Source organism: Mesocricetus auratus, unplaced genomic scaffold, assembly GCF_017639785.1.
Source record: "Mesocricetus auratus isolate SY011 unplaced genomic scaffold, BCM_Maur_2.0 Super-Scaffold_100010, whole genome shotgun sequence".
Taxonomy (NCBI): Eukaryota; Metazoa; Chordata; class Mammalia; order Rodentia; family Cricetidae; genus Mesocricetus; species Mesocricetus auratus.
The window spans coordinates 58,005,606-58,031,925 of record NW_024429194.1 but is presented as its reverse complement, the minus strand read 5'-3'; the positions used below and the strand labels follow the sequence as shown (position 1 = coordinate 58,031,925).

Below are 26,320 nucleotides of genomic sequence, written 5' to 3'. Positions count from 1 at the left end.
TTCTCACTTTGTCATCATTTCTAGTTTTTTCCCTTTAAAAATGTATTTTTCAGAAACTGAAAAAGAAAATCCTATCTTTTGAGTAATAGCTATCCTATAATGTGTTATTGTTTATTTCATCTGTGTCTATTTCATCTATGAATTCTCTAGAGACAAAACAATTGGAATTTTTGAGGAATCCCTGTTGGTGAAGGAATGTTGAAAAAAAAATCTGAAGCTGTGTGGAGTCACAAAAAATGGTCTCCTTCTAACTTCCAGGTTATAGTTTGGTTTGCATTTTCTGGCTTGGCTGCTTAATTTCTTTGTCATATTCCCCAGTGGCTAAAAGTATTAAAATCCGGCAGGCATGATGGGGCAATGGATTAAAAAGCGCTTGCTGTGGAGGCCTGACGGCTGTGCTGGATCCCTGGAGCCCACATAAAAGTGAGAGAGAACTGGTTCCACAGAGCTGTCTGTGGCCTCTACTTGCATGCTGTGGCATGTGCACCCACACATACACACCAAACACACATGTCCACACACATGTGCACAGGCAAACCCACACTGATTGTTTTATTAAAGGAAGGTCTTCATGTACTCTTGCTGAGGATATAACATAATTAATATGGGTGAAATTATTCAGTAACTTGTCCTGGACTAAGGAGAGATGCATTTCACTGTACAAATAAATACAACACTTACCTAGTGTATACTTCAATTGTGTGTGTGTGTGTGTGTGTGTGTGTGTGTGTGTGGTGTGGTTTGTGTGTGTGTATGGGGTGTAGTCCTAGGAGTTGAACCTAGAACATCATGCATGCTAGGTAAGTGCTCTGCCACTGAGCTATCCAGGACATATTTTTACTATTTTAAAATTATTATTATTATTATTGCATGTGTTTACATGTGCATGATTCAGGCACACATGAGCATGTATGGCCTAGGATGACCTTGATGTTTTTGGACCTCTTGTCTGGGCCTTCAAGTAACTGGGCTACTCGGCCCTTGGCACCAGATGAGCCAGAAAATGATTTGTGAAAGTAGCTGAGTGTTCTGCATTTCTAGAAGATCACACACAGTGATGATGGCCCCCATTCAACACACAGGCACTGATGGTCTTCATACCAAGCCTATGAAATCCATCACACACAGTGGTGATGGCCTTCACACCAAGCCCATGAGATTTGTAACACACAGTGATGATGGCCCCCATTCGTCACACACAGGCACTGATGGCCTTCATACCAAGCCGATGAGATTTATAATACATAGTGATGATGGCTCTCACACTAAGCCCATGAGCTCAATCACTCCCAGGCACTGATAGTCTTCACAACAAGCCCTTGAGATCTGTCACACACGGGTACTGAACCCACGGGCATAGCTCACCCAGAGGGCACAGATTACCTTTATACATATTTTTTCCAATCTATGAAATCTTTCTTTGATTTTCAGGATAGCTTTCAATGTCTGATAAAAAAATTATGAGTACCCTTTCATAAAATATTTTTGAGTTTGGATATAGTAACAGTGTCTTGTGGCAAAATCATAAAAGGTATTGATTTGATTTATTGTCCTCTCACAGAGGGCTGTATAGAGGCTTACTAAATATGTTTGTATAGGGCTAGTAAAATTTAATTTTGTGTACAGTGCTGAACTTGACTGGATTTCAGTACTGAAGGGAGGTGTCTTGTAAGCAAAGAATGAACTCTCACAACAAGCTACTCTTGAGCCACTATTCATCACCAACAGCGTTTTTATTGAGTCCTTGCTGCGCACATCATCGCGTTAGATCATTTCCTATGTTGAAAGTTTTCTTTCTGCAGTTTTTGTACTTCGAAAGGTATAAACTGCTAAAACAAATTCTGGTATTATTGCCGTAAGTAAGTGTGTTATAGGTGTATTAGGGCTTGCTTTGCGTCTATGGATCACAAATGCACAATTAGGTGGATTGGAGAGAGGCGTGCAGTTCTGCCTCATCCGTCTAGATGCAGGTACTTTTGTCTGGAAAGTTCCCGAAGATCACTTTCTAATCAGTTCCTCTTTGCTCTCAAAGGACCATTGTTCGGGTTTCCTTCCTGTGTGCCCTCCCTGTGTGCCTTCTCTTACTCGGCACCTGCTCCAGAGTCATTCCCTCCTGCGTGCCAGCATTAATTCTTGTGACTGTTGGTCAATGTCGGGCGGCAAGCAGTAGGCAAATTTGCTTTATCCCATGGATGTTTTCCTGGCTGACTACTCAGACAGGATCTGGAAACAGTTCTTTCACAACCTCTGCTTGCTTTCATTTAAGCCTTACTATCTGAGGGCATTTGGTGGCTCACACTCATGCATTTGGTGGAGAGGCTAAGGCAGGAGGATTGCAATGAGTTCAAGGTCAACCTGGGCTACATAATGAGCTTCCAGAGGACCCCGGGTTGGCCTGGGTTTGGTTTTCAGTACTCATATTGGATGGATCTCGACTACCCGTAATTCCGGTTCTGGGGGAATCCAACAGTCTTCTGGCCTTTGAAGGCACTTGAGCACCGGTGACACACACACATATGCACATGCATGAAATAATAAAAGTAAATCTTAAACAAAATTACCTCTCAAACCATTTTTTTTTTTTGAAGTACAAACCTTGCCTGGCATGAGCTGGGTGTGTAGCTGTCTGATAGGTGCTTTTTCCAACAGACAACAAGACCTGGGCTTGATTACATCACCTCAGTGAGCAAGGCTGTAATTCCAGCACTCTTCAGCAGAAGCAGGAAGATCAGGAACTCGGTGTTAATCTTTGCAACACAAGAGATCCTAGGCCCGGTGACATGGTTGCCTATCTCTTGCTTGCCTGTGAAAGCCCTAGTTTCAAAAACCCAAAATAAACCAAACAAAGCAGCAGCAGTAACAGTGGAAGGGAGTACCCCACTTTAGTTATAAACTGCATGGGGCTGCATTTACATAATGGTTACAAGAACTGATGTTTCCAGCTGACCCTCTGCTGGACAGGGATAACCACCACTTTACCCAGGTGTTTTTGACAAATATCAAGGGCTCAGGAAGAAGCTGGAATGAGGAGTCACTCTGCTCCTGGTAATTAATGTTGCTAGATTGTAAGGGACAATGGAATGTGTGAGGCAAGAGGAGCCCTTGTGCCAGAGGCCAGACCTGACTAATTAGAAGGAAGCCAGAGCCTGGGGCTTGACCAAGTCGTTTTACCCTCCTGCTCTGGCAGGGGCGCGAGGGTCAGAAAAGAAGGGGGGAAGCCTGGCCAAGAGACAAACCGCTGTAAGTTCCTGAAGTCTCAGCTTACCCAGGGATGACCCAGGCCGTCCTTGTGTCCTTGTCCTAGCCTTGTCGTCCTTCACCCCACCCCCCACCCCCTACCCCCAGGGCTGAGAGCTTCACCTTTTTCCCCCCTTGTTGCTTCCCAGCAGGAATGTGAGCGAAGTTCAGAAAGAATAGGAGATCACAGCAGGGCTCCTGAGTCACAGGTTGAAAGCAGAGCCCAAGGAAACCAGATCTTCCCTCCATATGGTGATAAGGGGCTCAAAATGCCAACATGATAAAAAAGAGATAAATATACAAGCTGTGCACTGCACCCAAAAATATCAGGCTGGTGCCACAGGCTGTCTGGTGAGGTGCTTTGGATTGGATGATCTGGGGGAGGAGGGGGAGGCATCTACTTTTCACTTATTCAATTTGTCCTTTGTGAGATCTACTCTTTTTAAGTGCCAAGCTGCTATGAAAGGTTCCATCACTCCAGTGACATGGTTGCCTATCTCGTGCTCGCAAGTTGCCTGCTCAGTCACTGCACAGATCAACACCTGTCTCATATTTCCGGAGTCTTTGTTCAGTGTGTCTTCTGGCCCGTCCCCTGGACTGCTGCCTAATGGCCCCGCAGGGTGGGGCTCAGAGCTTCTCTGGCTACACGCTGACAGGTGAGTCCTCACAGCAGCTAGGCCTCACCCCCAACTCTCTTCTCTTCCCAGGGACTGTGGAGGGGAGGGAAAAAGAGGGGGCCAATGCCACTCCTTTCCTCAGTAGAGAGTTTTGACCTCTGAGGTACCCGTGTTTTTTAGAGTATAGTGTATACTATATGTCATTGGTGAGATATAATTTAATAAAATGAAAACAAAACAAAAACAACTAAAAGAACAAGGCCACCTTGCCTTCATTTGACTGTTGTAAATAGTACTGCAACTATTAGTAGAGATTTGGTCAGCTTCTCTTACTGAATCATATTAAATCAGACAATAAAATGGCAGTAATGTGGCACTTAGGAGACTGAGGCAGAATTGTAGAAACTTTGCTACGTAGAGGATTCAGAAGCCAACCCTGGGTTACAGCGTGATACCCCATTCCAAATGCTCGTGTGTGCACACATACACACACACACACACACACATGAGCACATGCACACGCACACACTACCACCACAGTACACAATTGAAACTATTGTTTGTATTATTTCATGGACTCAAAATCCTATTAGTGTTGAGACTATTAGGAATCACAATTTTCACGGTTAGAAAAAGAAAGATAAATGTATATTAAAAGTAGGTTTTGTGGGGGAACTGGAGAACTGACTTGGTGGTTAAGAGCACTTGCTGCTCTTGCAGAGAACTCACCTTGCGGAGCCCACAACCACTTGGAACTCCAGTTCCAGGGGATCTGACACTGTCTTCTGTCTTGCACAAACATGGTACATATATATAGATTCAGGCATGCACATCTAAAATAAACCAAATAAACGTTTAGGAGACAAGTAGGTTTAAACCTTGGAGAACTCACTGGCAGTAGGTGTGCTGTAGATAATGCTGTAGTAGGATCATCATATGCAAAAGTGAGGTTGCTGGTCATTGGCCAATAGAGGAGAATTGGCTGTCAAAAAAGAATAGAAATGATAACATGGTATGTACTCACTCATATAGAAAAAAGGATTATCCATACAATCCATACCTCCAGAGAAGCTAGGAAACAAGGAGGACGCTAAGAGAGACATACATGGTCCCTGGGAGAAGGGAAAAGGGACAAGATCTTCTGAGCTAATTGGGAGCATGGTGGGGGGGAGAGGGAGTTAGGAAAAAGAGAAGGGGAGAAGAGGAGGGGAGAGGAGGACATGAGGGAGCAGGAAGATCGATCGGGTCAGGGTAAGAATACAGGAGAGCAAGAAAAGAGATACCGTAATAGAGGGAGCCATTATAGGTTTAAGGAGAAATCCGGCACTAGGGAAATGTCCAGAGATCTACAAGGATGCTCCCAACTAGCAATCTAACCAATAGTGGAGAGGCTGCCTTAAATGCCCTTCTCAATAATGAAATTGATAACTGCCTTATATGCCATCCTAGAGTCTTCATCCAGTAGCTGATGGAAGCAGAAGCAGACACCTACAGCTAAAATCTGAGGTGAATTCCTGGAATCCAGTTGCAGAGAGGGAGGAGTGATGAGCCAAGGGGTCAAGACCAGGCTGGAGAAACCCAAAGAAACAGCTGACCTGAACAAGAGGGAGTTCATGGACCCCAGACTGATAGCTGGGAAACCAGCATAGGACGGATCCAGATCCCTTGAACGTGGGTATCAGTTAGGACTGGGCAATCTATGAGGCCTCTGGTAGAGGATCAGTATTTATTCCCAGTATATGAATGGACTTTGGGAACCCATTCCGCATAGAGAAATGCTCTCTCAGTCTAGATACACAGGGGAGGGCCTAGGACCTGTTCCAAATGATATGACAGACTTTGAAGATCCTGGAACTGGAATGTAAAAAATTGATAAAAAAAAAAAATGAACAGCAAGCCGGGCGTTGGTGGCACACGCCTTTAATCCCAGCACTCGGGAGGCAGAGGCAGGAGGATCTCTGTGAGTTCGAGACCAGCCTGGTCTACAAGAGCTAGTTCCAGGACAGCCTCCAAAGCCACAGAGAAACCCTGTCTCGAAAAAACCAAAAAAAAAAAAAAAAAAAAAAGAACAGCAACAAAGCAGTCATGAGGCCACCCACCAGCAAGCATGATCCTAGCATTGCTAAGAGCAGCTCAAAAAGGTGTGTTGGATTTCCAATGTGAAGGGCCGCAGAGAGCATTCATGCCCCAAATATTTGCCCTATTCCTTTTTTTAAATTGAAAACAGATTTTATTTCATATAATAATATTCTGATTATGGTTTCATCTCTCCCAGCTCTTCCAATCCACTCAAATCCGTACCCTTTCTTTTTCTTTCTCATTAGAATACAAACAGGCACCTACAGAAATACTACTATAAAATAAGAACATAAAAACAAAAAAGCTGAAATGGGATGAAGCAAACAAACTACCAGGAGAAAAGGAACCAAAGAAAAATCTCAAGAAACTGTTAATCCCATTGAACGAGAGTAAAGACCATTACCCAAATTCTTTTAGTTGAATCAAGCAAGCTTTATTTTCTCTCAGGCAGGGTTATCTCCCTAAAGCAGGATTTGAGAAAACAGTATAAAACACAGGAGAAGGTGGGGTTTATATATCTCCTCAAAACCCCAAAGGTTGGGGAATCTCCAGAGGAACTTTGGTTATGTAGGAACTTGGCTGAACATTTCAAAATTATTTGGCAGAGTTATCTTATTTTACCAGAGCAGAGGTTAGGGTATAAGGTATGGAGCGTGCCAATTCCAAAAAATGGATAAAGACCTGGTCAAATCCAAGTTTTACGGAAAGCAGAAATGAACCTTGTAACAAGATGTTTTTAATCTTAAAATGGGGTCAGGTTGACCCATCAAAACAAATATAGATACAGAGACACACATATTCACGAATACAGGAACCCTATAACATACACACAAAAGATCAGTAAGGAGAGGGGATATAGGAAAAAAGATGTCTAGACAAACCCTTATAAGACAAAGAATCTCCAAAAATGCCACTGAGTTTGCTTTGTGTTGGTCATCTGCTTCTGGTAATGGGTCCTGCCCTTAAGAACGGTTTGTGTATCTATTGGAGAAAACTAATGTTTCCTTTGTGAGTAGTCATCATTTGGAAATAGCTTTTGAGGTAGGGATGGGAGTTTGTGTCCACTTCTCTCAGCACTGGGACCCCATCTGGCTTAGACCCACGCAGGCACGGTGCATACTGCCTCCGTCTCTGTGAGTTCACACGTGTGTCAGCTCTGCTGTGTTTAGAAGGCCCGTTTCCTTGGTATCCTCCATCCCCTCTGGGTCTCACATCCCCCCTCCCTCTCCACCATTGCCCCTGAGCTCTGAGGGGAGGGATTTGACGGAGACGCGGCCGGCCATTTCAGACTGAGTGTTTCGAGGTCTCGCACTCTCTGCACATTGTCCAACTGTGGATCTCTGTATCTGTTCCCATCTACTACAGGAGGAAGCTTCTCTGGGGCTGACTGAGAAAGACACTGATCTTTAATGTCATTAGGAGTCATTTTATTGCTTTGTTCCTTGAACAATAGTATTTGGTTTTCCCCGAGGTCCCTGACCTATCTGGTCATCGGTTCTTGGCAAGCTGAGCTGCAGTGGGGTCGGATTCCATTTCACAGAGTGGGACTTGAATCCAATCGGGGGTTGGTGACTCCTGCTAGTTTTGTGCCCTATTGCACCTGTGTGTCTTTAGTCAAGTCTCTGTTGTAGATCAAAGGGTTTGTAGCTGGCTTGGTGTTTACCTTTCTCCTCTTAGTACCACGAACACTAGTCAGTAGATAGCGAAGGCTTTAAGTAATTATCCCTATTTCTTTTTTTTTATTATTTTAATTTTAAATAGCTTGCTTCACATGTCAATCCCAGTTCCCACTCCCTCCCCTCCTCCCCTTCTCCCCCCCCCCCAGCCTCACACCCTATCGATACTTCCTTCCACATAGGGGATATCTAGAGTCTGTCATTTCACTCAGGGCAGGGTCCAGGCACTCCCCTAAGAGTCCAGGCTGAGAGAGCATCCCTCTATGTGCTATGGGCACACGATGACTGTTTGTATTCCAGGGATAGACACTGATCTACTGCCCAGGGCCCCATAGGTTGCCTGGGCCTCCTCTATTTCTAATTAAGCCTTTATATCTAGTTCTAGGCAACTCAGTCTGTTGAAAATAGCAAAAGGGTCGCGTGGGGCTGGAGATATGGCTCAGTGGTTAAGAGTTCCCACTGCTCTTTCAAAGGATCTGAGTTCAGTTCTCAGCACCCAGGTGAGGCGCCTCGAAGCCTCCTGTAACTGTAGCTCCAGTGTGACCTGACACCTCTGTCCTCCACAGGCCCCGGAACTCTTCACATATCCACACAGAAACATGTGCACACAAACACGATAACAAATACATCTTTAGAAGAAAAAATGGTCATATGGGAGATGATCATGACAGATAAAAGATACTTGGAGACCTGCCCTCTGTAAGAAAGCCCCTGTCTCGATTGTGTAGGTACAGTTTTGCAGAAGAGCGTGGTTAGTTTGTTGACTGGCATGCCGCATCTCCTTGCCTCTTGTGAATCATGTAGGTGGCTTGGGATTCCGGCATCTCTCTCCACATTCCTTGTTCCTTGCCTGCCCTTCTTGCCTTCACTGTAACCCTAGAGGGGCAAGCCAGGAGCTCAACACAGAGCTTGTCATGGATCCTGAGGGGTGGTGAGACTAAGTGCTGTGATAAAAACCAGACAATTTTGTGACCAATAATAGTGGTTAAAGTTACATGTGCTGAGATAAAAGGTAATCAAATTTCATGCTCTAATGATGGGGAATCAGGTGCTGTTCTGAGCGGGGCTGTGCTGCAGGAGTCCATAACAAAATTTCCCCTAACTGTGTACAGAATATTAATAGCTGATTAGAGCTGTCTCTATCAAATAGAGGTATTTCTAATGGGAACAGTGGTCCAACATACAAACTTCATTTAGTCAGGCTCTTCTACTTAAAATCCAGAACTTGAGTACGTGTGTGTCTCTCCAGAATCACTTCACTTACAGTCACAGTGTCAAGACCAGTCTGATTTCCTTTTGCAAATTTTATATGGATGATGCTTTAGTGAACAGGGGATGAGTCAAATCCAAGTTAGCGGCAGATAAATATGCTGACACCACTAGATGAATATTAAGGTGCAACAACAGTTGAAATATTTAATAGACTGTATTCACAAAGATCAGCATTTGTGTCTTTTCTTTTCTATCTCATTTTCCCTTCCTACTCCCTGGTCCCTTTGAGAATATTGTGAATCCTCAGGATTCTCTTTGAAGGAAGATACAGGCATGGAAAAGATTATCCACACTTTCAGAGGGCTCCTGCCAGCTTCTTGAGGGTGGTCCGCTATGTCTTACAAGAGTAGTCATGGTCATAGTTCTTCTGCAGTGTGACTTGTTGCTGTCTCACCAAGAGAAGGAGTCTTCTCTTGCTTCCAGGTACTCCCAAATAATTTGCTAACCCCAGGGAAGGCTGCAGAAGTGATATTCTGGTGGATGGGGTGGGTGGGTGGTGAGTTGGATCAACAGGCACTTGCTGCCAAGCTTGAAAACTGAGTCTGATCCTAGGACCGAAGTAATAGAAGGAGAGAACCTACTCTCTCTCTCTCTCTCTCTCTCTCTCTCTCTCTCTCTCTCTCTCTCTCTCTCTCTGTCTCTGTCTCTGTCTCTGTCTCTGTCTCTCTGTCTCTCTGTCTCTCTGTCTCTCTCTCCCTCCCTTTCTCCCTCTCTCTGTCTCCTTCTCCCTCCCCCTCCCTCCCTCCATCCCTTCCTCCCTTCCTCTCCCACACACAAATATAATAAAAACACTTTTTTAAAAGTGGTAGTTTGTGACTCTCAGGCTTGGAGGATAAAAAGACTTGAATAAATATGGAATAATTTATGGGATTTTTAGATCCCCTCATTCTTGGTCCATGCCGCACTATGAACACAGCTGCCACACTGTAAAGGTTGTAATCTCAAGAGAGAAAACATGCCCTGTGGTTGGTACACTCACAGTTCACAGATGTCATTGAGTTACATGGGGGACAGACTCACAGCCAGCCAGTGGAGCCAGCAGAGGACTTTGACCCAGCCAACATCTGACTACAGCTGCTGGAAGGAGTCTAGTCAAGAATTTCTCATCTCAGTGGAGTTAACACAGGACCATGAGAGCTAACACCCAGTTGTTGTTTTAATACACAGTGCTTGGGGATGGTTTACTACAGAGAAATAGAACCATAGCATCCTTCCACCCGTGCTCAGAACCCCACTCCTCATGATCTATCGAAAAATAAAAAAAGGGAATAAATTTCAGCTAAAAAGTCTTAAGACCAAATGCCCTCCCCTCTCCTCTTCTCCCTTCTCTTCCCTCTCTTCATCCGTTTATACGTTAGCTAATATGTCACTTGTGTCAATACTTCCAATCTCCTTCTCCCTCACCAGAAAACATGGAGGAAAAAAAGTTTGGAAACACTGTCTCATATACTTTGACCCAGAATATTGTACTTTTACATATGTTGTCTTTAGAGATCAGTGGTTGGTTTAGGTAGAGATTTACCTATAAGGGTGTTTGTTTTAATATTACATTTAGTAGGAAGAAACTGAAAATAACCTAAATGAATATCAATGTGAGTTTTAAATGATGGAGTTCCCATGTTTTTGAAATACATTGCAAAATCTGTTCATATTATCATGACAAGATGTTCAGAATATATTGTTACTTTTAAAAATATCAAACTGTAGGAACTATGGCTCAGTGAGTAGGGTGTTTGATGGGAAAGCATAGTGACCTGAGATGGATTCTCAGCAGCTGCATAAAAAGGTGAGTTTGGCAGCGTGTGCCTGTACCCCAGCACGGGGGATGAGGGAGTCAGACACAGGCAGGTTCTGGGGGCTCATTAGCTATCCTGTACCCCAGCACTGGGGGTGAGGGAGTCAGACACAGGCAGGTTCTGGGGGCTCAGTGACCAGTCAGTCTAGTTAAAGGGAGAGTTTCAGGCTTAGTGAATGACCCTGTCTCACAAAATAACATTGAGAATATTAGAGGAAAACACACAAATATGACTTATAGCCTCCATATATATGTATGGGTATATGCATCTGCACACATGTGCATACACGTGCATAACCATACATACATATTAAAATTTAAAACACTAGGCATAATAGAATATTTTAATAAACAATGACATATATATGTATATGAGAAACAACATGCCCGTACACACACACACACACACACACACACACACACACACACACACAACTCTAGAATTATGTATCATGCTGTCAATGAGGTACATCTAGGAAGGGGGTGGCTTTCAGTTTCTGTCTCTAACACTTTAATTGTGTACTGAAAAATAATATTAGGCATTTGGCCCTTATTTAAGCTGAAATTTTCTGGGAAAGCAGGTGCCCACCCTCACCTGCAAGATGGTCATTCAGTGGTGATGTGTTAATCTGAATATTGCAATCATTTTACAGTGTATGCATACATCAAATATCACCTCACACACTTTGAATGCATGCAACTTTATTGTCAATAAATATATTTCTAATACATAAAAATTAATAAAATATGCTGCATTCTGGAAGCCTTTACTTATTTTAAATGTTTTAAAGAGGTAATGCACAATCTTTTGGTGAATCCATATCTCACGCAGAAGGCTCTTTCAACTGATTCTGTCTTCCTCCCTATACCTTAATAACTTCTTCCTGGCATTGCGACTTCTAGCATTAATAGCATAGGACTTCATTACTATAGAAACTATGTTTTTAAAGGTCCCCAAGTAAGCATTGTTGTGGCCTACAACATCTTCAGCATATGCAAACTCCCTGCTTCTTGCACTATCTTCTCTATAAATGTCAAGTGCTTTTCTTGTCTGAGGACTAATTTAGAGTTCATGCATTGTGGATTAATCAACTTTGATTAAACACTTGTGCTTATATAGACCCCCAATCCAAGAACAGTTTTAGCATTTTTACAAATTTAAAACTGCTGATATTCATAACGTCCTGCAACCCATGATAGTTACCTGAAACTCACACTGCAGTGGACACACAGTTTTGTTAAATGGTGGATAAGTGGGTCTTATACGTATTCTCAGTGACTGTTTTCATGCTAGTGTGTCAGAATTGTAACAGGTTATACAGTCCACGAAGACAAAAATATACCTGTTTACTGGTTGGTTCGTAACAGGAAACTATTACTGGCTCTTAACTTCCAAACTAAGCACGTGGAAGAAAGTGTACAAGAAAGATTCTTTTAAAACACTTGCCATGGAGGCTTTTTTAATTGCAGGATGAAGCCAACTGTAATTGTGTTCTCAAGTTCTCGCTCAGAGTCACCAGTAAGTTGGGCATAGTCTACATCCCTGGCCTGGTGACTCCTGGTTTGGTTTTCATATGCTTTGGTCAACCAGATACTAGAAGATATAAGCCAAGGGAAGTCGGAGTGGGTGGTCTGATTCCTGAGTTCCTACGACCTTCCAGGCGGTGGAAGCCAGCCACTCCAGTGATCACTGGCCCTAGCATGCCCTTCCCATGACCACTGGCCCTATCTAGTATGACCTTCTGGTGACGATTGCCCTTAGCATGCCACTCTGGTGACCACTGGCCCTAGCATGACAGACATTGGAGCAGACTGAGCTATAAGCAGTCAGCTCGACCAGGGAAAGGTCTCAAAGTGAAAATGATTGTATGCTGTTGAGACTTGTCTCTTGAAGTGGGGGGTTGTTTGTTATGTGAAAACCTGACTGATGGTGTGGTATCCATCACCCATTATTTATGTGATACTTGTGTCGTTCTGCTCTGCCCAAATTACGGAAACTGGAAATCTCATTAGGCCTAAAAGACATGATATGGATTACCCCAGGTTAACCTGTAAGTCTGACACATTAATACTGCTTTATGACATAGCCTGTCTTTCACAGAGATATTATAATATCTTGAAATCACATCCACAGTAAAACTATTACTCAAATTTATAAACATGTCCATTTTCATGTGTCTCTACACTTCCACTGTTGTTCAATGCATGGTGTAGCAACTTAACTGTTCATATATGATTACTAAGTCTCAAAGTACAAACCCATCTCTGTGTATAAAATGAAAAATCTTTTATTGATGAAAACTTTGTTACAGTATTTTAAGTATATATCAAATTGGTGCTATTCGCATCAGTATTTTAAATCTGATGGATATCCATGAAGGTGTATAATATTTTTCAATGAGGAAAATACCTTTGTTGTTATTTTCTTCTGTGCTTCTGGGGATTAAACACACAGATTTATACAATCTAAATGACAGTTCTCCATCAGAGCTTTTTTCTGAGCCCTTGGGTTTTAAGACAGTCTTGTTTGGCAATCTAGACTGATCTTGAACTGGAGGCTCTGCAGTCTCAGAATCTTGCACATTGTAATTACCGTCATGTGCTACCAGACCTGATGAAAAGAAGTAGTGTGTGTGTGTGTGTGTGTGTGTGTGTGTGTGTGTGTGTGTGTACATGAGTGCAGTGCCCATGGGGACCAGAAGAGGGTGTAAGATTCCCTGGCACTGGAGGTGAGTGTGAGCTGCCTGACAGGGATACTGGGAAAGGAACTCAGTCCTCTCGAAGAGCATTATGTGCTCTTAACTGCTGAGTCATCTCTCTAGCCCCAGATTGTTGACTCCCTTGACATTTTGGGCTTGCTGATTATTGCTGGAGGGAGATGTCCCATGCATATTGTGATGTTTAGCAACATACCTGTACACTAGGTGCCTGTAGCATCTCCCCAGACTGCACAGCTCCCTGGCTTTACACTCAAGAATATTGCAAATATCTTTAGACATTTGCAAATGTCCTCTGGGAGGCAAAAAGGCTTAATGAGGGAATACTAATGCAGTTGTTTCCATACCTTGTTACCACTGCAATTGATAATTTAGTAATCTTTGTTTTTATAAATTTTATTTTGAATAATTCTAAAGTTGCTGAAAAATTACAATGCTAGAACACAGTATTCCCATATACTATGTGGTGACTATATAAAGACAAATGCTCTTTACTGAATTATTTAGAGCTAAGTTGAATACAGAACTTCCATTATTCCTTACTATTCAGGATGTACTTCCTAAGAATGATGACACTCTCTGTATATGCTGCTATGACTAATCAGAGACTGTAACATTAGCCAGTAGTAGCACCCAATCCACAGTCCAGATTCAAGTTTCACCAATTACCACAAAAATGTTCTCTCTGACTAATGTTTTTTGGATGCTCAACGAAAGGGCACACATCCTATTTTGTTGTCATTATCTCTTTAGTTCTTTAAAGTCTAGAACAGTTCCTCAGCTTTCCATTAGCTTTTTTTTTAATAGCCTCAATTTTTCCAAGTGTGCAGTCTAGTTATTTTGTAGAATGGTTCTCAGTTTACATTTATTGTTATTTCTTCATGGGTCAATCAGGCGTGGCGACTTCCTAAGGAACAGCAGAGAGTGACGTAACTCATCAGCAATTTCCGGAGTCATTTCGTGAAGTTCAAGTTCCTTATTGGTAATAACGATGCAGATTATTTGGTTAGGCTGCTGTATTCATTTCTTGTTACTGCTGTAACTAATTGACACAAATCAAGGGGCTTAGCACAACAAATTTTATTTTCTCTCTCATAGTCTGAAGGTCAGAAGTCTAAAATCACGGTGCTGCTGGGACATCGTGCCCTCTGGTGGGTAGAGGAGAGACCCAGCCTAGTGGCTGCTGGCTGCCAGCCTTCCCCCTGGCTGCCCCACCCCACTCCCTGCTTCTGTCTTCAGACCACTGTCCTCTTAGTCCCGTGTCCCCATCTCTCTGTGTCTTAGGAGTTAGGGTCCACCAGCATAATTAAGGGTGGTCTCATCACGGTTGAATTGTGAAAATCTTATTCCTGGATATGGCCACATTCTTTAAATCCTGAGTGCTAAGGCATATATGATTTGGGGTCAATACTCCAGACAAACAGGGATTTTTTTCCCCACTATAAAATTACTATTTTCCCTTTGTTAAGAAGCAGTCTGTGGGCTGGGTGTGGTGGCACATGCCTATTATTTTTCCAAACAAACCCAGTGTCAAACTTCCCTCTATATTTTTATCTTTCTGTCTATAGATTAGTGCAGTTCTCAGACCTCACCAGAGTCACGCCTTCCCGGGGTGATGGTGGTGTGCCAGAGGAATGTTCAGTCATAGTGGAGTATCTGGATCTCATTCCCTCTCTCAAGACTCGGGAACTATTGTAGAAGAGGGACAGAAAACAGAAAAGTTGTAGAGCCAGGTCAGGAAGGATTGGGGGGATGACAGTGTCGTCTAACACAAAAGAACCACTACACTCAGGAGCTCACAGTAGTTACTCTTGCCCATCACAAGGTCAAGACGATCAACATTCTAGCATGGAGGAGGGCGGATCACGTGAGCTCCCACCCTTAGCTGAAGAGATGAGGCCAGCTGACTGCTTCTACGCAAGACAGTCAGTTTTCTTTAGGAGTCCTGCCCATGGTAGCCCAACCATGCTCTAGCGACTGGTCCACACTGTGGGCAGCACAAACTGGATTTGACAGGTCATAAAACAACCAGCTAAATAAGAGGTCATGGAGTTGGAGTGAGAGGGTGGATTTGGAGGAGCTAGAGCGAAGACTGGAGGGAGTGACTGCAACCAAAATGCAGTGTTTGCAGGTATAAATGTCTAAAAAAACCCAAAAAACCTAACATACAATATATTTAAACCAAGCAGCAAAACTAAGTATCCGAAAAGACTTTCTACAAAAAGGAAGGAAGGAAGGAAGGAAGGAAGAAGGAAGAAATTGTGTCCCATTCTCAGAGATTGCAATTCCTGAGTCTGGAGTAGGGTCTAAATGGTGAGAGAGAGAGAGAGAGAGAGAGAGAGAGAGAGAGAGAGAGAGAGAGAGAGAGAGAGAGAGAGAGTGTGTGTGTGTGTGTGTGTATGTATGTGAAACTCTAGGTAGCTCTGTTATGTGATAATGTATGAAAACTACTTGCTCTGTTATATTTAACCATATTTTAGTATACATTAATTTTTCAAAAACACATTTTATATCTAATGGACAAATGATTAGCTCAAATTTTAACTTCTGGACACTAGAATGCTAACAAAATAGAACCAACAGCATTTGACATAACTTGGTAGACAGAAGACACCAAGGATGTCTGTGTGAGATAGAAAATATGTCCCCTAGTGCATAATAATTACTGATTACAAAATCAAGTCAATTAGATTTGAGTACAGGTAAAATTACAATCTCAGTTAAAAGAGAAAGTAGAAATTTTACTTTTAAATTGCATTCTTCTCATTGTAACCCACCCTCCCGCGTCTCACACATGAAAAATGCCTGTCTTTGGGAAGGGATGGAATGAACATACAGGTTTTCACAATGGCATAGAAGAATGATCTGTTGCAGTGTCCGATGCTTGACTGTCTCCAATAATAGCTAACTCAAAGAAGGGACAGAATTGCTTCAGAGAAGCCACTGTACGATCGACTAGCTGTATCACATTTGCTAGTGAGCATGGAAATGCATTAACCCCATATGAAATTTGAGTTAACCGTTTTACTTCTTAAAAAGTTCTTTTAGAAGAGCTTTCAGGCTTATGAGATGACTCGGTGGGTGAAGATGCATGCTGCCAAGCCTGACGACCTGAGTTTGGTCCCCAGAACCCATATGGTAGGAGAGAACCAAGTCCTGCAGGCAGTCCCCTGACCTCTGCATGCGTCATGTGCCCCTTTCATGCACACAAACACACAAAATAGATAAAGAAAAGCAATTAGAAGAGCTTTCCAAGGATATCTGTAGGAAGTTTTTTTTTGTTTTATCTTCAGGTGATCTCTCTCTCTCTCTGTGTGTGTGTGTGTGTGTGTGTGAGAGAGAGAGAGAGAGAGAGAGAGAGAGAGAGAGAGAGAGAGAGAGAGAGAGAGAGAGAGAGAGAGAGAGAGAGAGAGAGAGAGAATGCTGTGACTGACATGTGTTCAGTGGGCAAAGGAACACTTTTGGGAGCTAGTTCTTGTTATGGCTAAAGAAGCTGCATTTTATACTAGGCATTCACCTTGGTACCCACCAGTCAGTTTGTCTCCTACTCTAGTCCCTGAAAGATAAGTTCCCAGTAACCCTGACTCAGTGACCCCCTACCCAAAAATGTACAGTGGTGACTATCTACTTGTTATGATGCGACGAGCTGCCTTTGTCGCTTCTGTAGCTTACTTATGCAGAAACCCAAAGGTTGCTCTTGAGTTGCCTTAACCACTTAACTTTGCAGAACAGAGCAATTTTTTTTCTTGCTTGCACAGATATTGAAGGTGTTCATGCATTTTGTCTCTTTAAAAGTCCTTCCCTTACCCCTCTTGCATGGATGACAATCTCAAATTTGGCTTAGAGATTGTTCACTCTGCCATCTTGCCAGCCGTAGGCTTCATTCTTGAACTAAGGCTGACTGTGGCTGACAGCTAAGCATCTGGAGTTGTGGCAGAAGGCAGGCAGAGAGAGTCCAGCAATCCACACACTGGGCCCAGACTCTTTTGCTTGGGAGAATGAGCAAATTTGCTTTTGTGACGCCAACAATCCTGTTGAGCAACTGTATCATGGCTTGGTATTATACTTCTGTATCCAGAGTGAGTTACAGGCAATGAGAGTTTAAAGAAGTGGGGATTTCTCATCCTCCCACAGGAGGGGCCAAAGTGTTTGAGAAAAACAAGCAGACCTGCACATCAGTGTATTGATGGGTAATTTGAATCAAAGCCAGTGGAGCTGTGTGTTGGCCTTGGGGATGGCTTCATATGGGTTGCCTTGTAGGGAACCAGACTTTTGCTTGTGGTTATGTAGAGAGTTGCCCTTGTCTCCCTGCAACTAACATGGAGATGCAGCAGCCATTTTCTGCCCATAGGGAAGGAAGATGTGTGAGAAAACTTGATCCATGTACAAAGGCTGAGTGAAGAGAAATGGACTTCATGAATCTCTAGAATGGTTTACTTACAGACATCCAACCTCTTAACTTGCCTATGACTTATCACGGTAAATTATTTTAGTTTAGGCAAGATTTTTTTATTAGACTTTGTGTTACCTTTACTTCTAATAAATGACATTAAAAACCAAAAGCTAAAAAAGTTGTGATGTCTTGAAAGAGATACAGGCTAGTGAATGTAGAATGTTCATAAATTGCTAAAGCAGTGTAGAAAACTGATCAGAATTTCCAAAAACAAGGAAATGACATTGTCTAACTCCTGTAAACAGACACCATTATGTTTGTACATATCCTGATGGTCCTCCAGTCCACCATGTGCCTTAAATTTTACAGAGGCTGTGTCCTAGATTGCAAATAATTTGGGATGTAAGGTTTTCATTCAAATGTATACTCAAGTTATTTTCTGCATTGAAAAATAATATTTATAAGGATTATTAAAACAGCAGTAAAATTGTTTGAGTAATAGTAGACTTCCTAGGGGAGGTCTTACCCTCTCCTCGGAGCAGATGGGAGCGGGGGAGGGGGAGGATCAGGAGGAGAGGAGGAAGGGGGACTTGGGATTGGAATGTAAAAAATAAATTAATAAAAATAAATAAATAAAAATATCCAAGTAATTGGTTTTACTACGATAGGAGTGAAAACTTCCAAGATTTGGGTATTTAGATGTCTCTACTTTTTTATTTTATACATGTAGTGCCAGACATACAATTAAATGTGCATGGCCTTGCAAAACTCAGAAGCATAGACACAAAAATACATTCGAGGGGCCTCTTTGGTTGAGGTGTCTGTACTATCTGGACTGCAAGGCAATGAAACTTGAAACTTGCAACAGTGATTATGCTTTCTTTGCCAGTTGCAGGCCAGTGTTGTGAGCACCCACGTGCACAACCCTTCACATACACAAACCCCCAACCACAACCCTTCAAACACAACTCCCCACATGCACAACCCTTCACATACACAAACCCCCAACCACAACCCTTCAAACACAACTCCCCACATGCACAACCCTTCACACACAACCCCCCATGTACACAACCCTGCACATACACAAATCTTCACATACACCCCCCACTATACAACCCTTTACATACACAATCTCCCATGTACACAACGCTTCACATACATAACCCAACACATGCACCACCCTTCATATGCAAGCCCACACATACACAACCCTTTACATAATCAACTCCACATGTGCAGTCCTTCACATACACAATACCCAAGTACACAACCCTTCACATACATAACCCTCCACACCCATAACTCCCAACACACGTGGTGTTATTTACTGTGACAGATTAAAGATTACACTATAAGGGGTTGGAAGATGGGTTTCCAAGGAAATTATTGCTGTGAAAGTGTGAAGACCTGAGCTTGAACCCTTAGCACTCCTGCAAAGATTCAGTGCAGCAGTCTGAGCCTGAGCCTGTTGTTTCTGTCCTGGTGAAGCAGAGACAGGTGCATTCCTGGGGCTTGCTGACCAGCCGCCAGTCTAGCTGAACCCCTGAGCTTCCGGTTGGTAAGAGGCTCTGTCTCAAACAATATGGTATAGAGCTTCTGATAATGACACCTGACACTGACCTCTGGCTTCCATACAGTGTGCACCCCACTCTCCCCATACACAGATTCACCATGATCATAGACACCTGAAATTCCTACCAGAATTATCCCCTTTATTTGGTATAATTGATTAAAACTGAAATGATGATAGCTTTTCAGATGAAAGCTGGCAGATAAGATATCTGCAAGCATATGGGTGGTCACAGGGCAGAAGGAGATGCCACTGGGGCAAATAATGATTATGGACACAGATTATCTTTTTGTGTTGGGATCCTTTTCTAGTATGAGCCATCTGTGTAAATGCTGGCTGCTGAACTCTGAGGTAGTTCTGCTAAAGTGGTCCAATCTACTGTGTCCTGAGAGTATTGCTACACATGGGTCATGGCATACTCACTGGTCTCTAATAATTCTCTGTGCCAGGCCCAGCATCCCCCAGTAACATCACAACTTGAGTACTTGTCTGTTTCTCTGGCTAACTTGAGATTCATCTCTCTCTCTCTCTCTCTCTCTCTCTCTCTCTCTCTCTCTGTGTGTGTGTGTGTGTGTGTGAGTGTGTGAGTGTGTGTGTGAGTGTGTGTGAGTGTGTGTGTGAGTGTGTGTGAGTGTGTGTATGTATGTGTGTGTGTATGTGTGTGTATGTGTGTGTGTATGTGTGTGTATGTGTGTGTGTATGTGTGTATGTGTGTGTGAGTGTGTGTGTGAGTGTGTGTGTGAGTGTGTGTGTGAGTGTGTGTGTGTGAGTGTGTGTGTATGTATGTGTGTGTGTGTGTGTGTGTTGTACACAATTCCAGAGTTAATATGATTATTCAAGAGTACAACCCAACTGCTTCTCTGACTCAATCTTTCTCAATCTCATTTAGAACCCAGAAGATGGGTGGACCTGGTTTGGATGCTGAACTCCTTTGCCTTGCCAGTCTCCATCTGGAAGTCCAGGACAGCAGCTGCAGAGCATAATGGCTTCGTCTCAGGCCAGGTCCCGAACATGACAACTATATTAGCAAAAGCATTTAACATGCACTCACAGGACCATTAGAAGTAGAGTTGGATAATTTGTTTAGTAGATTTAAGCGGAAATTGTTGCTTGGCAGGATGTAGGCTGACTTGGGGCAAAGCACTTTGAACAGAGATAAAAATGGACCTGCATCTCCCAAAGGAATGAAGCATGTCCCAACAGTGAAGGTGGTCACAGAAGGTTGCAAGGACCACAAGCCTATAGGTTGGCCTGGGAGCCAGAGGGCATGTAGTATCTACACCAGGCAAGTGAAATCAAGACTGATGTCAATGAAGAGTAGCCCTATTAGACATACTACACATAAACCTTATGTGTAAACCTCACAAATGAGCAACTAGCACCATCAGGTTGACTGAAATAACTAATTTTTCAGCATATATCTGTGGCCACATTCTATCCAAAGAGCATAAAGAAATGATTCCTAAAATTGTTTTCCTGCTAGTTTTTAATGTTTCAATTTCAGACTCATGATGTTAGCATTAATTCTGATACTGTAGTAGAATCTTCTTTTATAGCAACTAACAACAACAGACTCCACTATCACTTCAAGAACTCTTATCTTCTGCAATGCACATTTGGTATTACGCCAAAGCTTGTTATAGGATTTCATTTTGATGCTCGATCTCGTACGTAAAAGCCACGTGACTGTATGCTTTTCCAACAAATGCCAACCCTTCACAGCAGCATCCACACATGCCTTGTTTATGGTTTGGCCCCTCAGATCTGCTCAGGTTCCCCAAAATGGAAGCCACTTGCAGGCAAAGCCACCCCTGGAGAGCTCAACAGTTTCCCAGTGTAGTTGGCCTGTTTTGGTTCAGCAGCTAGAAAGTACTAATGGATTTATTTATTCATATAGCCACAGCATCTGGAAAGGAGAGATAATGGATGTATTTTATGAAAGAACTTCAATGAATTTGTAGTGAAAAGTGGGCTTAGCACATAAAGGAGAAGTAGACATGCCACAGCTTGCTTCATCTTTTCAGAGTTCCCCAACTGAGGCACCCTGGCGAATATTTTCATAAGGAGTTTCCTTTGCACTTTACAATTACTCTTTGAAGATCCTTAGTAATGAGCGACAGGGCACTTCTGCTTTTGGAAACATCTCTAGTACCTCAGAAATTAAGTTCTCTGCCTCTTGATGCCGCTTCGATCACAGCTCTGGGTACATGGAGTCTGGAAGGTCACTGACAGCTTTTGGCAACCGAGTGAGGTCTGGGCTCTGCAAGGCCTGATGAGGGGAGCGCCGCAGAAGGACTCAGGTGTGAGAACAGCCTGGGCAGATTGAGAGAGGGTGGCTAAGGGGCCTGGTGCCGCTTGCCAATGCCAGCAATCCACAGAGCTGTGGGTAATGCCCAAGGAACCTGCTGGCATGGCCTTCTTCCCACGTCTGAGTCAGGTTTCCACCCCCACTGCTTGCTTGATAAGCATTTAGTGAAGGGAAGTAGAGATCATCTAGTATACCTTGGCACGCGCGTGCGCGCGCACACACACACACACACACACACACACACGCACGCACGCGCGCGCACACACACACACACACACACACACACACACACACACACACACACACAGCTGCATCCCAAAGCAGCCAGGGAGTTAGGAGTCTAAGGTCTTCTGACTTATTTCTGATTTAAAAAAAAAATAAAGTGGGAATATACCTGCCATGCTTTTCAGTCCCTGTAAAATGGTCAGACTTGCACTAATTTATGCTATGCTGATGTCAGACACATTAATAAATAATTTTAAAATGTGGGCTTAAAATAAATTTATTACAACTTTGAATGGAATAGAAGGCGCTTAAAATAACACACACACATACACACACACACACACACACACACACACACACACACACACTATTGCCCATGTATGGGTAATCCTAGAGAATTTCTTTTTTCTCTGCTAAAAATTCAAAATCCTAAACAGCATAATTTCACCCCTACTGTGGAAATCTAGAAACTGACTGCAGAAGCAATCTCAGAAGGAGGCAACTTCATGATTCCTTGTAGATTCTTCTTCAGAGTGGGGAAGGGCTCTGCCTCTTGTAAGCACACAGGTATGAATTCTATGACTGCATCTACTGTAATAGCATCTGGTTTACCACAGAAAAGCTAGGAAATGTCTGAGATCTGGGGGTTTTCTGTCAGCCTTCATTAGGGAGTCTTTTCTTGGCTCTTAGACCTAAGCTTAATGAGTCATTCACCTATCATATAAAATTCCACTTAATGAGTGATAATTCTGAGTACTTTCCACATTTCTAAATGTCAGGTTTAATGGATGTTCAAATGCTGTGGGTTAGCACCTGTGTTTCTGAGATCATACAGAAAGACTGAAAAAATGTGGTGGGTAAATAGGAAAATAAGCCTTGGGAACACACACACACACACACACAGAGACACACAGAGACACAGAGAGAGAGAGAGACACAGGAAGAGAGAGAGAAACAGACAGAGACAGAGAGACAGAGAACGAGAACAAAGAACAGTTAGACAATGCCCATTGGGGCCATCTCAATTTTAATCATATCATCGTTAATCTAATCCTGGGTAAGAGTATAATATGCATATTCAAGAAAGGTCTAAGTACTAGTGGCCTGAAAAGAAGTCTTCCACATTTAAATACTGTCTGAGCTTCTAAAAAGCACGAATTCCTTTTGGTGTCTCAACCAATGGGCAATTAAGAACTGGGGATTTGGAGAGCAGGACAATTCTGTAAAAAACATGTTTAGAAAGGGTTGTTCTAGAGTTGTGGGATTCAGAGGGGTCAAGGGCACCACAAAAACTCACAGAATCAACTAACCTGGGCTCTCAGGAGCTCACAGAGACTGAACCACTAACCATGGAACCTGCATGGAACTGACTCTGAAACTCCACATACATGTCACAGTTGTGTAGGTTGGTCCTCTTGTTGTGGAATATTAGTCAAAGATGTGTTACATTTGTTTAAATTGTGGAACATTTGTTTAATGATGCAAAGATGTGTTGCATTCTTTTATGTTACATTTGTGTTACTTTGCCTGTCTAAAACACTTGATTGGTCTAATTAAGAGTTGAATGTCCCATAAATAAGCAGACAAGGATAGGTAGGGCTCACAGACAGAATAAATATGAGGAGAAATTTGGAAAGAGAAGATTGGGGATTGAGAAAAAGGAGAAGGAAAAGAGGACATCAGGGGCCAGCCACCCAGCTACACAGCAAGCCACAGAGTAAGAAATAAAGAAAGGTATATAGAAAGGTAAAAGCCCGCAGGGCAATGGTGGTGAACACCTTTAATCCTAACATTTGGCAGGTGGATCTCTGTGAGTTCGAGACCAACCTGGTCTATAAGAGTTAGTTCCAGGGTAGCCTCCAGAGCCACAGAGAAACCTGTCTGGAAAACAAACAAACAAACAAAAAAGTAAAATCCCAGAGGCAAACAAAACAGACAGACAGGATAATTTAAGTTAAGAAGAGCTGGCTAGAAACAAGCCAAGCTAAGACCAGACACTCATAAGAAAGAGTAGGACTCTGTGTGATTTATTTGGGAGCTGGGTAGTAGACTCCCAAAGACCAGAGAGCAAAAAGTAAAAACAACCAACAACATCCTCTCTTGGGTCTTCTAATAGTGGGAGCAGGCGATGTCTCTGACTGTCACCTGCATTGAGGCCTCATCCAGCCTCAATGGGAGAGGAGGTGCCTAGTCTCACAGCAACTTGATAGCCATGGCTGGTTGACATGCCTGGGAGGCCTGGCCCTTTCTGAAGAGAAATGGAGGAGTGGATAGGGGTGGGGTGGTGGAGGTTGGGGAGAGATTGGGAGGAGAGGAGGCAGGGGAAACTGCAGTCAGGATATAAAAAATAAGATAATAAAATTTTTTTAAAAGAAAAAGGGTTGTTCTTTGTGACAATTTCCTAAAGGCAAAGGTGTTTATGTAAGAAGGTCAAAGACATTCTCCATAATAAAATATAAAGACTGGAGGAGATGAGTCTTAATTAAAAAAATAAGAAAGAAGAGAAGGATAAAATAAATTGCTTAACAGAATCCCTGGGGACCCAGAAGTCTTTGTAATTTAGGCTTTGGGGAACTTGATGCCATGGTACAGTAAGTAAGTCACATCACAGGTGAGACACCAGTCATGGGAGAGTAGAGCTGCCTTCAGAAACATTCGGACACGGTAGTGACATGTGTGAGCGCTCGTCGTGATGGTGGCAAGTGGAGATCAAAACCAGCCTTAAACCAGTTCTTGTCAGGACAAATTTTGTTGTCAAGTGACGTTCAGGTCTGTCAGGGTTTGGCCAGGTGAGTTTATGGGAAGTTTTCCATTTCTCAAGTCTCTGTGGGCTTCAGAATTGGTGGGGGAAGGACCGTCACATATGCTGCTTTATGCCATAGCTATGGCGGTGATTCTTGGGTGATGTGGGCACAAAGGTGGAACATTAGGACGAATTCACACAGTAATGGATATGAAACATGACTCAGGCAGCACTTGAAACCAGAAGAGGGTCACAGAGCCATGCCCACCAGCATAAGCAAGGAGACTCCACTAGATGGTTTTATGTCACCCGACACAAGCTGTCATCTGAAAGGAGGGAACCTCAACTAAGAAAGTCCCCACTGCAGTAAGTTCCGTCTATAGGAAAGCCTCTTTCGTTTTCCTTTTTATTAATTAATTCTTTTCATTTGTTTTACATCCTGACTGCAGTTTCCCCTTCCTCCTCTCCTTCTATTCTCCTCCCCTCTGCCCCCCCCATCCATTCCTCTGTTTCTGTTCAGAAACGGGCAGGCCTCCCATGGGTGTCAACAAAGCATGACATATCAAGTTGAGGTAGGATAAGCTCCTCCCTTTGTATTGAGGTACTGAGGCTGGGGCGATGTAGGGAAAAAGGACCAGTCAAAGAAACACACCCTGAGCAGAGCCAAAGAAACACACTTTGGCCCTGCAACAGGAACCAAAGAAATGTGCCCTGACCCTGAAACCAGTGCCAAAGAAACATACTTTGTCCCTGGAATCAGAAAGAAATGCACACTGGCCCTAAAGCTGGAGCCAAAAGGCTAAAAAGGACCAGTGAAGCAAACAAACTTTGGTCCTGAAACCAGAGCCAAATCTGACCCTAACCCTATACAGAAAACTAACCAACCCTTGAGCAGGAGCTCTAGCCAATCTGAGCTCAGCATTGAAATCTGACCAATGCCCACCCTGGAAGCCCTATATAAACCCTGTGTCTGTTCAGCTCAGTTCATGCTGCCTGGCTGTTCTCTGTAACTCTGGCAGAGGGCAGCCACTCTCCTGGACTTTTCCCTCCCAATAAACCCCTTCGATGAGCATTGGGTGAAGATATTCTTTTGCAGCAGAGCGGAGACCAGCTGGGCAGAGCAGAACAGAGCTAGCAGGGCTGTAACATTTCTGCCGGGGAAACCTTCCCCAGCAGAACACTCCAATGCAAGCAGAGCTGAACTGTAGCAACTTTGCCAGGGAAACTTTCTCCTGCCCGAACAAAACTGCTACTGAGGGCAAACATCCCCAGCTGGAAGACTCCCTCCTGCTGGAGCAGAGGAGCAGAGCCAATACAATGGGAAAGCCTGTGCCTGAGGCCGGGCTGTAAGCTGCTATGCTTAGTGCAGCCTGTGGTGGTCCTTGGCTCCTGAGCTCCAGGATACCTTTCCATCTGAGTTGTGTAACACTCAGTGTTCTGTGACTCCCGAGTGCCAGGATACCTTTTCATCTGAGCTGGATACCTTTCCATCTGAGCTGTGTAACACTCAGTATTCTGTGACTCCCGAGCTCCAGGATACCTTTTCATCTGAGCTGTGTAACACTCAGTATTCTGTGACTCCCGAGTGCCAGGATACCTTTCCATCTGAGCTGTGTAACACTCAGTATTCTGTGACTCCCGAGTGCCAGGATACCTTTCCATCTGAGCTGTGTAACACCCAGTAT

General features: G+C 43.3%; 1 long non-coding RNA gene across 1 annotated transcript; it reads left to right on the top strand.

The window, feature by feature from the left end:
- Positions 1-5,465: 5,465 nt before the first annotated feature.
- On the top strand, positions 5,466-6,341 carry LOC110343623. Its single transcript, XR_002385919.2, has 2 exons — positions 5,466-5,525; positions 6,179-6,341. It is a non-coding gene; the product is annotated as an uncharacterized LOC110343623 (long non-coding RNA).
- Positions 6,342-26,320: the final 19,979 nt, after the last annotated feature.